Below are 13,546 nucleotides of genomic sequence, written 5' to 3' on the forward strand. Positions count from 1 at the left end.
TTATAGAAAATATGACACCAAAATGATATTATAAAGTTTACATCTGATTTTAAAGATTATTTCTAAAGATATAAGTTGCCACACAACATATATTAATTCTGGAAAATAACTCATAGCCAAAACACCTTTCACATCCACTTCCTTCTTTTCTAATGAATTCTTTTGCGTTACTTCATCTTGGCTCCTAGTCTGTTAAATCTCATGCCATTAATGCCTAATAGTTAATGTTCTGGTCATTTAAGGCCTAAAGCTTAAATAATTTCAGTGTGATGATTAGAAAATCTGTAATAGTTCTGTGCCTCTCTTTGAATCTCGGGTCTGTGAACCAGAGTCAGAGCATGTTTTATCTTGTATGTATTATTCATCACTCTCATACTCAGAGGGAATTTTCACGGACATGAAAGTATTTCAATTTTTCTTTTTCTGAGGAAACATTCATGTCCAATTGGACTAATTACCACAGCCAGTTAACTCTCAATTACATGGGCAAAACAAATCATGTCATTTAAAAAGGTACGATTGTCACTACAAGTAGTCTTTTTGTAAATGGATGATTATGTCAGACTGAGGGTTTATTTCAAAAGGCTGAGTAAGTAATTAGAAATCTCCTGCATAACTTCTTCAAAGTGATGACAAACATGAGCATTTTAGACCATTGATTCACAACTAAAGATGGTTTTGCCTCCCCCACCCTTGCTCCCATGTGATAATTGGCAGTATTTGAGGATATTTCGGGTGTCACACTGGAGAGGGGTACTATTGGCATCTACTGGATACAGGCCAGGGATGCTGCTAAACATCCTACAATGCACAAGATAGCCCTCACACAAATAATTATTTGGCTCAAAATGCTAATAATGGCAAAGTTGAGAACCCCTGGCCTAGATAGTATCATACATAGAGTGACTGCTAAAAACAAAATCTAGCTAATCATAATCCTGGTCACTTTGCTTTAATTTTAAAAGCTGAAGGAATAAGCTCAAAAATTATACATTTTTAATTTTATTTTTTCTATTTATTTTCATATTATATGCAGTTATACATTTCAGGTTGAGCTTCTGCTTTGGTAGTTTTCAATGCATAACAAATTAGAGAAATGTAAACTATCATTTCTCTTATCAGATTGAGAGAGGAGATCCAGAAAGGCATAGTTTAGATTCAGATCTTGTGAATTTCAGTCAACTGTTCTCCCATTCTTCTCTATTCAAGCTGGTTTACAAAGAAACAGAGAAATAAGTAGAAGGATCATAAATACATAATAGATGGATAGAAGACAGATGAAGACAGATGATAGACAGATGAGAGAGAGAGAGAGAGATATTGAGAGAGAGAGAGAGAAAGAGAGAGAGAGAGAAAGGATAGGTAAAAAGAGCTTGGACCCTAGAGTCAGACTCCCTAAGTGTGCATTCCGGTTTCGTGAGTTACTAGTTGTGCAGCATTTGACAAACACTTAACAATTTAGAAACCTATGTTTTTAAAAACATATAATTGGGATAATATAATAAACCTACTTCATTAGGGTTGTCCTTAAGATTAAACTCACAGAATCCTTAGAGCCACACCTTACATATAATGTATTCAAAAATATCAACCCTCTATATAGCTACTTATACATTTTTACCTCAAATAATAGTGCTTTAAAAGATAAAGAATCTTATTACCTAAAATTATTTTATCTTTTCTGAAAGTGTAGATATTCTGAAAATTACACAATTATTTTGAAGAGCTTCAAATGATGGACATATATATATAACACTGCTTCTCTGTAAAGCTAGTCCAATTGTCATTGCATTACTGATCACCATTGGAAACGAGGAATAAAATGAAATTAGTGTTTTACCAGAAAATAACTAGATTTGCCAATCCTGCTTTTTCATATAAATATATATATATGGTTCATATACGTATATATATGGTTCATATATATATGGTTCATATATATCTATGGTTCATATATATCTATGGTTCATATATGTATGGTTCATATATATCTATGGTTCATATATATATGGTTCATATATATCTATGGTTCATATATATATGGTTCATATATATCTATGGTTCATATATATCTATGGTTCATATATATATGGTTCATATATATCTATGGTTCATATATCTATGGTTCATATATATATGGTTCATATATATCTATGGTTCATATATATGGTTCATATATATCTATGGTTCATATATATATGGTTCATATATATATGGTTCATATGTATCTATGGTTCATATATATATGGTTCATATATATCTATGGTTCATATATCTATGGTTCATATATATATGGTTCATATATATCTATGGTTCATATATATGGTTCATATATATATATATATGGTTCATATATATATATGGTTCATATATATATATATGGTTTTTTAACCATCATTTGAAATGTAGAGTGAAAATGAAATGTCTGCATCATCAGAAAATAGCTGGATTGACCAATGATGCTTTTTCATTTATATGTACGTATTGGTGTTTTCATGCTTCTGATCTAAATTGCCCAGGCTTCAATAATTTATTTGCCAGGCTTCTAAACTGCTTTGGGTGGTTTTGATTGAAGTTAACTCATTTTTTCATCACTGTCATTGATCTAAGTCTTCCTACACTTTTCTTCTTCAGTAACTTAACAGTTTCTTAACTTCAGTTTCTTAACAGTAACTTAAAAAAAAATGTATCCTTGTCTTCGACTTTCTACTTTAATCTTTCTTATCTTAAAATGTCTTATCTCACCGTCTGTGCTGGCTTGTTCCAAATGACTGTCACCTGAGGACTGACCTCTGTTATTCACTATTAAGTGATTAAATTCAGCAGGCACAGGAGAGCTTATTTTTAGACAGACTAAAGAATTCGACATCATGAATTATTATATGCTCAACCTTTGGCTCTTTAAAGACCACTAAGAACATTTATACCAACATCCTTAATTTATATAATAATAAAGCTACTCATAAACTTTACTATATGGTTGTATAAACATAAATTGTTGCATTTTAAACACGTAGTTATATAAATAACAGTAGAAATGATTGAGTAAATCTTTAGGTTTTTCATTTATCAATTTTAATGTTTAACACAAAGGATACTAGCATTCTACAGTGGAGGCTTATATGGAGAGAGATTTGGAATTTTCCTCTTTTAAACAAAATATCCTCTAAATCTTGCTCATAAAATTAGTTCATTGTAAAAATCGCAATTATCTGGAGATTCACCTTCTAATATTAACTTTGAATGAAAGAGTTGGAGGTAAAGAAATCTGGTGATTTGGGCATTTCAGTAGTATTGGCAGCTCTAACCCATGAAAATGGAAAAATCTCACTATTAAGTTTGCTGGACCACATTATTGATTTTTCAACATAATATCAATAAGAACATAATACATATTTTTTGAATGCTCAGATTTGCAGAGAAATAACCAATGACAAGAGAGATAATAAAATCAGATAAATAAAGGAAAGTAAGTCAAATTGCTATTTTCATATATCAATACCAAAACCATACACTTTTCAGAAAGATTTCTTATATAGAACTTTCTATACCATATGCTGAGTAACTGAGGAAGTTTCACAATCTTTTCTTGAAATACCAGATGCTAGGTTTGATGAATTAAGAAAGCTGGGCTTGAAATGTCTAATAATATATCTAGTTCTAAAACAGTATAATGTTATATTAATATGAAATATAAATTCAGGGCTACAAAAGGTAAAAGGGAATTTTGCTTTCTTAGTTTAAACTCTTCCTTATTATCATTTTTATTTTAATCACCACGGTTTAGGAATATATTGTCTGCCATTTATTTCCTGGGTTAATATCTCTCTGATACCTCTTATATACTCCATGCAACCATTTCTCCCAGTATCTTAGGCTAAACTTCAATGGTTTAACTGCATGTCTAAAAAAGATCAGCCTGGTGCCTTGCAGAAGTGTCACTGGAACTTGACATGAAAACTCATGTTTGTTTGTTTGTTTTTCATCTTCCTGTCCTCTGCTTCCATATAATCAGCTCAAGTGAACATAGCACAGGAAACAGATCAAGATGTTCTTTCCTTCTCAACACTAACACACTAGTTGGCCTTTGGTAAATAAATCATTTGTCTGGGAGCTGCTTCTTTCCCCTCCAAATTGGTATTTATTTGGAAAATAAACACTTTTTCTTAGACTTACATTTTTGAGATTCCACAAATTAAATGCCTGTAAAAATTCTTTGGGTTTTCTTAGAGAGTAAATAAACCACAACATTATAAATTAGAATTCAATGTGACCTAGCCTATGTTTGATTCATGAAGTTTTGCAGTGGAGCATTTAATACATTCTGGTAATGCTTTGATTTGCATATCTTATATGTGGAACAGCCACTCAAATTTGTGACAGCTTCCTTAAGATTCACCTTGGTCAAGAATTCCTAGAAGATGCAGCAGAGGTTCATAAAATATCTTTGGGAATACCAGAAAGATCAGTCAAAGTGTAGGAAAGATTTTGGGAAATACAAGTTTGTTATGACTCTTTTTTTTTTAGTTGTTTGTGAGATTAAAATATTATAAAAGAGAAGAATCTTGGACTTAAAGGCATATTAAAAATTAGGACTCTGTAATGTGCCAACCAAGGACTGCTTTTTTCTCCATTTTCAACAGGAACAACAACAACAAATGTCCAGTGACTCTTATAGAACATGATTTCTACTACATTCTTGAGTCAATAATATGAAAGCTATGAGAAGTGTGGTTTGAAAATCCAATTAAAATTAAAAGCTAAATATTCTAAGTCAACTTTTATACATAGAATTAACCTTATATAGACAGTATATTTTTAAAAATTAGCATGGAAAGCTATCATATGACAGATATTTTAGATTGTGATGTTTAGTTAAAAGTGTGTACAACTGATTCTACCGTGCACTACTCTTAACCTGTCACTGAGATTCCAGGAACCTTGTTCTTCACAGTGGGCTAACTGTTCCATCTTGCCCATTTCCGTTTATATTTTTTCTCCACCTTTTTCTTTAGCTCATTCTATGTGATTCCCATTCCCATTTTTAAATATTTGAGGGCCCTTAAAATGACACAGCTATTCTCTGAATAATTCTGAATTCATTGAGAGCTGTCTACGGCCATACCACCCTGAATATGCCCAATCTCGTCTGAATTCATTGAGAGATCATTTTTTAAATCTGTTAGAGGAATTTTGGTTTCTGGTAACAGTAAAGTCGCCTTGTGCAAACCATCTCTTTCATAAACAGACAAGCAACAATGAAATCTGGACAAAATACAATCAGACAAACAAATAAGCAAATTTTTGTTTGAATGCATCAAAGAATACTGAAGAAACCAGGACTTTTAAGGGTAGAATCCTGAAAAAAAAAAATGAAGAAAATGCGATACATATACACCATGGAATACTATGCAGCCATAAAAAGAATGAGATAATATCCTTTGCAGGGAGACCATTATCTTTAACAAACTAACACAGGAACAGAAAACCAATTACCACATGTTCTCACTTATAATTGGAAGCTAAATGATGAGAACACATGGACACATAGAGGGGAAAAACACATACTGGGGCCCGCTGGAAGGTGGAGGGAGGAAGGATGTGGAGGATCAGGAAAGATAACTAATGGGTACTATGTTTAATACCTGGGTGATAATATAATCTGTACAACAAACCCCCATGAGACAAGTTTACCTATGTAACAAACCTGCACTTGTAACCCTGAACTTACAATAAAAGTTTAAAAAAAAAAAAAAGAAAGAAGCTCTTTGAGGTCAGCCTAACCCTACTTCTCCCTAAGGGCAAGATTCTTAAGTGACAACAGTTGAGAAGTTAAGAAGTTGGAGCAGAGAGTGATAGCTAGAAGAGAGGTATTGAGTTCAGCATCAGTCAGTCTCCTGCGGCTTGGTCTCAGTAATTATGACTCAGATTATAGAAAATCATTCCCTTGTTTATAAATATTAGCTGCCTTCAATATTTATAAGACTTTTAGATCTTCACCTTTAGCTTAAATACTTTTGGCCATCCATGAACCAATTCTCTTGACTTCTACCTTCTAACCCAAATACATCTGGGAAGCCCAACTGAAACCCCAGAAGTAGTCATGACATCAGGTAAATATCAAAACTTAAGTTTTTTTGCTTATCTTTCTAATTTATGTCATGTAAGTAAGAGCTATTTTGCCAAATTCCTCTACACTTGATTCAGATTATAATGAACTGAAAGCAAGAAGACAATTCTATTTGAATGTTTTTAGTTTCTATTAATATATTTTTATTTAATCCATGAGAATTTACTTTTAGGTAGTATAAAGCTCTTTCTTTTTTTTACAAGTTATCTAAATATAAATCATTTTATATGCTAAAACTTTATTTTGTATTTTATACATCATTTCTTTTATGCATCATCATGTCCAACTCCAGAATTTAGGTAATTTAATATTTGTTCAGAGTGACTAATTTGTCAATGTGCTGATATTGTTGTCAAAATAGCTGAAAAATAGCAAAACTATGTTTCTACAATAAAAACTATTTATTAAAAAGTATAGGCTCCTATAGGCATGTCAACATACATTATGGGCTTAGCACAGTTTCTGGTACTAGTCAATTTAATGGTAAATATGAGTTTTTAATGGATGACATCACTTACAGTTATTTTTATTATTACAGTTTCATTTTATGCAAATAATATAGTTTCCTTTTCTTAAGTCACTGCTGTCTGTTGTGTGGTTCTTGAGTCCTTGGTAACAAAATCAATAGAGGAATAATTAGAATAAAAAAAACATAAACTTCTATTTATTTTTGTCAAAAACGAATAAAGGAATTAAGCTTTACTAATATTTAATATACGTCATCAGGACCCTTCGGTCAGATGTCATATCAAATGGAGTAGAGTTAAAATATTTAAAAAGGCCATAATTGTTCAGAATTCATGTGGCCACAGACAGTAAGCACATTTGGGATTAATCAAAGTTGAAAGACACCAGGTATTTAAAATAAATCCAGTTGTAACATTCAAAAATTTGAGGTTTTGTTTTTCTTCTTCTCCCCCCCGCACTGGATCAGCTGCTACAGAGATTAGGTTTCTCATTTCTGTATCCATACATAAAAATCTGCATTAAAATTTCTGTTCCTGGAAATAGGGTAGAAACCAGAAAAATCTGCAGAACATCTGATTAGTTTAAAACACAATTAAATGGATGACTAGTGATTGGAATTTAGTCATTTTGGGAATTAAATCCTGTGGAGCACAGCTGCCAAAAGCATCCTATATTTCACAGATTAGACAATGTTTAATTAATAGATTAAAAGTAAGCCAACCAAAACATAAGCGGTATTCACACTTGTATTTTGACTAGCCAAATATAATGTGTGGCAGGAAATTTAGGCTTATTTAATAGGGAGTCACTCAATTTCAAGCTAAAAAGCATTTCCTGGTCTGGCCATACATCACTGCACTTGAGTCATGATCAATTTGATATATATTCACTATTTATTTAGCTCATCATATAATACTATTCATGACACATAATAGAGGACATTATTTTGTACAAAAATTTTCTGCCATGATATTTTTAGAATATTTATTCAAAAATGATCTTTTCTTTTCTTTTTTTTTTTTTTAAATTATACTTAAGTTCTGGGACACTCGTGCAGAACATGCAGGTTTGTTACATAGGTATACATGTGCCATGGTGGTTTGCTGCACCCATCAACCCATCATCTACATTAGGTATTTCTCCTAATATCCCTCCCCTTGCCTCCCACCCCTAGACAGGACCCAGTGTGTGATGTTTTCCTCCCTGTGCCCATATGTTCTCATTATTCAACTCTCACTTATGAGTGAAAACATGCAGTGTTTGATTTTCTGTTCCCGTGTTAGTTTGCTGAGAATGATGGTTTCTAGCTTCATCCATGTCCTTGCAGAGGACATGAACTCATTCTTTTTTATGGTTGTATAGTATTCCATGAGGATGTGGAGAAATAGGAATGCTTTTACACTATTGGTTGGAATGTAAATTAGTTCAACCATTGTGGAAGACCGTGTGGCAATTCCTCAAGGATCTAGAACCAGAAATACCATTTGACCCAGCAATCCCACTACTAGGTATATATCCAAAGGATTATAAATCATTCAACTATAAAGACACATGCACACATGTTTATTGCAGTACTATTCACAATAGCAAAGACTTGGAACCAACCCAAATGTCCATCAATAATAGACTGGATAAAGAAAATGTGACACATATACATCAAAAATATTTTCTCTTTTTTTTTTTTTTTGAGGCAGAGTCTCACTCAGTCACCCAGGCTGGAGTGCAGTGGCGCGATCTCGGCTCACGGCAAGCTCCGCCTCCCGGGGTCATGCCAATCTCCTGCCTCAGCCTCCCGAGTAGCTGGGACTACAGGCGCCCGCCACCACGCCTGGCTAATTTTTTGTATTTTTAGTAGAGAGGGGGTTTCACCATGTTAGCCAGGATGGTCTTGATCTCCTGACCTCGTGATCCGCCCATCTCGGCCCCCCAAAGTGTTGGGATTACAGGTGTGAGCCACCGCGCCCAGCCATCAAAAATATTTTCTAAATGAAAATTACAGAGGATATATTTATGGGTATTTGACAAATATATTTGTCAAAATATATATTGTGCAGGCACGCACAATATTATGCCTCTTTCTTGTCTCAGCCAGTAGATGATTCCTTTTTTACAAGTGGGTTCTATAGTTCCATATGCTTGCATCCTATTTATTGGAAAATATTGAGAAGTCTTGAGTCCTGAGAACTACATCTCTACATATATTTATGTACACCCAAACAGATGACTGGTAAATGTGTTGCTGTCAGCTCTTTTTCCTGGTCAGAACTTTCTGTCCTCCACAGAGAGTCAGCTCTATTACTGGAGCTTCAGGGTGGTAACCAAGCACAATCTAAAAAAAAAGCCTTAAAATGTGAGCTTTAATATTAAAAGCAACAGTCTCAAAACCATAGTTAATATTCACCATCTTTCTTCTGCTTACCTTCAGCTAACGCTTCAATAGATCTACCTTTCTTTCTCAAAGTTGTCATCAAACCTTCATGAGATGTGAGTCCCGATTACCTTGCCCTTACCAGGACATGGCTAAAGTCATAATCAGCTTATTTTTTTTTTTATTATCTCACATAGAAACGCCAAGAGGTTCCTCTAGGAATCTTCTGAGTTTCAGACATCTTCACTGAGTCTTTCATGTTGCAAAAACCTTCATTTCTCAGCATGTTAATGGCCAGTTATCCCCACCCTACTACAGTAACTTCTTTCATGCTTGCTTTTCTATTGGTATGAGGAACTCAAAAATGACAGGATAAGAGTTGTAGCTATAAATTGATTGTAATTTTACTGAGAACCTGATGGAAGCCTGAAGACAAAGAATTCTGATCCTATAAGCCTCAGGTTCTGATAAGAATTACATGGAGATAAGAATTACATAGTCACCTCAGGTGCGGTGACTCATTCCTGTAATCCCAGCATTTTGGGAGGCCAAGGAGGGCAGATTGCCTGAGGTCAGGAGTTTGAGACCAGTCTGGCCAAAATGGTGAAACCCTGTCTCTACTAAAAATACAAAAAAATTAGATGGGTGTGGTGGCAGGTGCCTGTAAGCCCAGCTACTCGGGAGGCTGAGGCAGGGGGATTGCTTGAACCAGGAAAGTGGGGGTTGCAGTGAGCTGGGATCGTGCCACTGAACTTCCACTCTTACTTCTATTCCTTGATTCCTGCGCCCATGCCCTCTATCTGTTGGAAACACAGTACGATATAAGTCATTGGTTCAAAGAATACAGCTTTTAAAAATATGTTTTCGTGTTTGCTCAGGACAGCAGCTACTCAGTAATGCAGTATCTGACTGGGCTCACGAATCTTATGGTCATGTACTCATTGTCAAATTCTCTTTGATTTAAATGCATCCCTTGGCCCTAGACAACGCCAGCTGAAACCTGTGACAGTAAGTCACAGTTCTAAAAGTCTTTATATAGTTTCTTTTGCGTGGAGTAGCTCTTCAGCTTAATTAGATCTCATCTGTCAATTTTGGCTTTTGTTGCAATTGCTTTTAGTGTTTTAGTCATGAAGTATTTTCCTATACCTATGTCCTGAGTGGTATTGCCTAGGTTTTCTTCTAGGGTTTTTATGGTACTAGGTCTTATGTTTTAGTCTTTAATCCATCTGAGTTAATTGTTGTATAAGGTGTAAGGAAGGGGTCCAGTTTCACTTTTCTGCATATGGCTAGCCAGTTTTCCCAAGACCGTTTATTAAACAGGGAATCCTTTCCCCATTGCTTGTTTGTGTCAGGTTTGTCAAAGATCAGATGGTTGTGGATGTGAGGCATTATTTCTGAGGCCTCTGTTCTGTTCCATTGCTCTATATATCTGTTTTGGTACCAGTACCATGCTGTTTTGGTTACTGTAGCCTTGTAGTATAGTTTGAAATCAGGTAGCGTGATGCCTCCAGCTTTGTTGTTTTTGCTTAGGATTTTCATGGCTATATGAGCTCTTTTTTGGTTCCATATGAAATTTAAAGTAGTTTTTTCTAATTCTGTGAAGAAAGTCAATGGTAGCTTGATGTGGATAGCATTGAATCTATAAATTACTTTGCACTGTTCACAATAGAAAAGACTTGGAACGAACCCAAATGCCCATCAGTGATAGTCTGGATAAAGAAAATGTCGCTCATATACACCATGGAATACTATGCAGCCATAAAAAAGGAGTTCATGTCCTTTGCAGGGACATGGATGAATCTGGAAGCCATCATTCTCAGCAAAGTAACATAGGAACATAAAACCAAACACTGCATGTTTTTACTTGTAAGTGGGAGTTGAACAATGAGAACACATGGACACAGGGAGGAGAAAATCACACACCAGGGCAGTTGGGGGTTGAGGGACTAGGGGAGGGATAACATTGGAAGAAATACCTAATGTAGATGATGGGTTGATGGGTGCAGCAAACCACCATGATATGTGTATACCTATGTAAGTAACCTGCACGTTCTGCACATGTATCCCAGAATTTAAGTTATAATTTTTTTAAAAAAGTATTTATATAGAGGTGAAAAAAAGGCACTGAGGGCAGAGATAACAAACTCATATCCAGAATACAATTTAAATCTCAGGGATGATAAGCAACCCTCCCCTCCATGTAGTAAAGATGTAGACAATCAATCTAAGTAGTACCATATCAAGAGCTTAGTTAGCATCAGTCATACATTCAGCAACGACAGCAGATAAATTAGTCTTGTTGAGAAAAGCCCTATGTTATTGTGCTCATTAATAGGCACTGCATGTATCACCATGTCTATTTCATTCATAGGCCCACTGTACAAGTACTGAAATGGCTGATGACAGAGGATGTTTGACCGAGATGAGTCGTCTTGTTCACTTACTTTTGAAGTACCTCTTTTGAATGAGGCTTTAACATGACACAAAAACAAATCTGCATTTGTGTCCACTCCTATACCTCCATCAGCATGCCACTTCTCCTGATCTCTTACTTAGCCGCTGGACCTTTCTCTCTTCCTCCTTTCAGACCTCTCACCAACAAACCAAATCATTGCCACTTCTCAAGTTTGCAAGCATACCTTTACCTCTGATGACTTCTTCCATGAAACTAAGGTGATAACAATGTGTATTGTTCACAGTTCAGCTTGTTGGGAAGATTTTCCTCTCATCCCTGTCCTCATAGCTATATCTAAATGTGGATGTGGAGCAGTGGTAGTCCATTTTTAGCTTGTAGTAACATATGGAGTGAGTCATCAACAACTGCTGTTCTAGTATGTATCTATGCATGTATTGATTTATTGTGTAAACATTTCTTCTCTATAAATAAAATAAAATATAATTTGAATTAAATGTAGAACTTCGGGTAAAAGAAAAAATAGTAAAAAGAGAAGGCCAGGAATAAAATGTTGTTCATAAAATCAGACTGTGAAGTTTGGTGCACTGAAAAGATACAGAAATTGCTGCTGGGATAATAGAGCACACATCATGGATTTCCTTTGTAAAATATGTTTCTCTTCAGTGACAATACATTCGTGAAATATTTCATACCATCTGGTAGAGTTTAAGTATATGTGTGCCTCCCAAATTTATATGTTGGAACTCAAACCCCACAGTGATGGTATTAAGACGTGGGACTTTTAGTAAGTAGTTAGGTTATGAGGGCACAGCCCCCATGAAGGAATTAATGCTCAAGGGAACTAGCTAGTACTTTTTAGTCCTTCCGTCCCTTCCACCATGTGAGTACATAATGTTTGCCCCCTCAGGAAGATGCAGCAACAATGTCCCTTCTCAGGAGCAGAGACCAGACCCTCAATAGGTACTGAATCTGCTGGCACTTTAATTTTGTACTCCCAGCCTCAATAACTGTGAGCCATAAGTTTATGCAGTTTATATGTTACTCAGTCTCAGGTATTTTGTTATAGCAGCATAAAAGGACTAAGATACCATCTATTACATAATCAAAAAATATAACAAGAGAAAAAGGAAAAGTAGCAAATTCAACTGAGAAAATAAGGAGATGGCAGAAGGTTGATAAAAGTAAAAAGTAAACATATGAACAAAAGCTGATTCTTTGAAAAAATAAACTAAACTCTAGCCAGACTAACCAAGACAAGAACAGAGAAGACAAAAATTACCAGTATCAGAAATGAAATGAAAGTCATCGCTTATTAGCCCAAGGACTATAATAGGATAGTAAAGGAATACTAAGAATGACTATTGCCATAAATTTGATAACTTACATAAAATGAATCAATTTCTTGAAAGACTCAAACTAATGAAACTCACACAAGGAGAAATAGATAACATGATAGCCCTATACCAATTAAAAATTTTGACTCAATAATTAATAACCTTTGAAAAAATGTAGTACCAGGCCCAGATAATTTTGTATTCTACTAAACACTTCAGAAGAAAATAATACCAATATCCACAATCTTTTCTAGAAAAGTAGAAGCAGAGGGAATACTTCCTAACTCCCTCCCTGAGGCCAGAATTAACCTAATGCAGACCATTTATCCTCTTAAACACGGATGCAAAAATCCCTCGTAAAATAATGGCTAATTGAATCCAACAATATATAGAAAGAATTATATACCAAGACCAAGTAAGATTTATTTTAGGTAAGCAAGTCTGGTGTAACATTAAAAAATCAATCAACATAATCCACCATATCAGCAGGATAAAGAAAAATTATATTATCTTATCAATTGATGCATGAAAAGCATTGATAAAATCCAATACCTATTCATGACAAAAAAAAGTTTGGAAAACTAGGAATGAAGAATAATTTCCTTAACTGGATGAAAACATTTACTAAAAAAAAAACATATATTTGATGGTCAGAGATTGGACGCTTTCCTACTGATGTCCTTGGAAACAAGGCAAAGATTTTTTCTTTCACACTCCTATACAACATGTATTAAAGGACAAACTATTACAGTAGGATAGTTTGACAGTTCCTTACCTTATGAACTACAAATCATGCTTTTAGGTATTTATCTGACTGATTTAAAAAATAG

At 34.6% G+C, this 13,546-nt stretch overlaps 1 long non-coding RNA gene across 1 annotated transcript in view; it reads left to right on the forward strand.

Moving 5' to 3' along the window:
* The first annotated feature begins 6,004 nt into the window (after positions 1-6,004).
* The window catches only part of LOC115832524, a 30,486-nt gene continuing 22,944 nt past the window's right edge, over positions 6,005-13,546 (forward strand). The window contains exons 1-2 of the long non-coding RNA XR_004028046.1: positions 6,005-6,113; positions 11,338-11,639. This is a non-coding gene — a long non-coding RNA (uncharacterized LOC115832524). The remainder of the gene's footprint in view (positions 6,114-11,337; positions 11,640-13,546) is intronic.

This window comes from Nomascus leucogenys, chromosome 22a (assembly GCF_006542625.1).
Source record: "Nomascus leucogenys isolate Asia chromosome 22a, Asia_NLE_v1, whole genome shotgun sequence".
Taxonomy (NCBI): Eukaryota; Metazoa; Chordata; class Mammalia; order Primates; family Hylobatidae; genus Nomascus; species Nomascus leucogenys.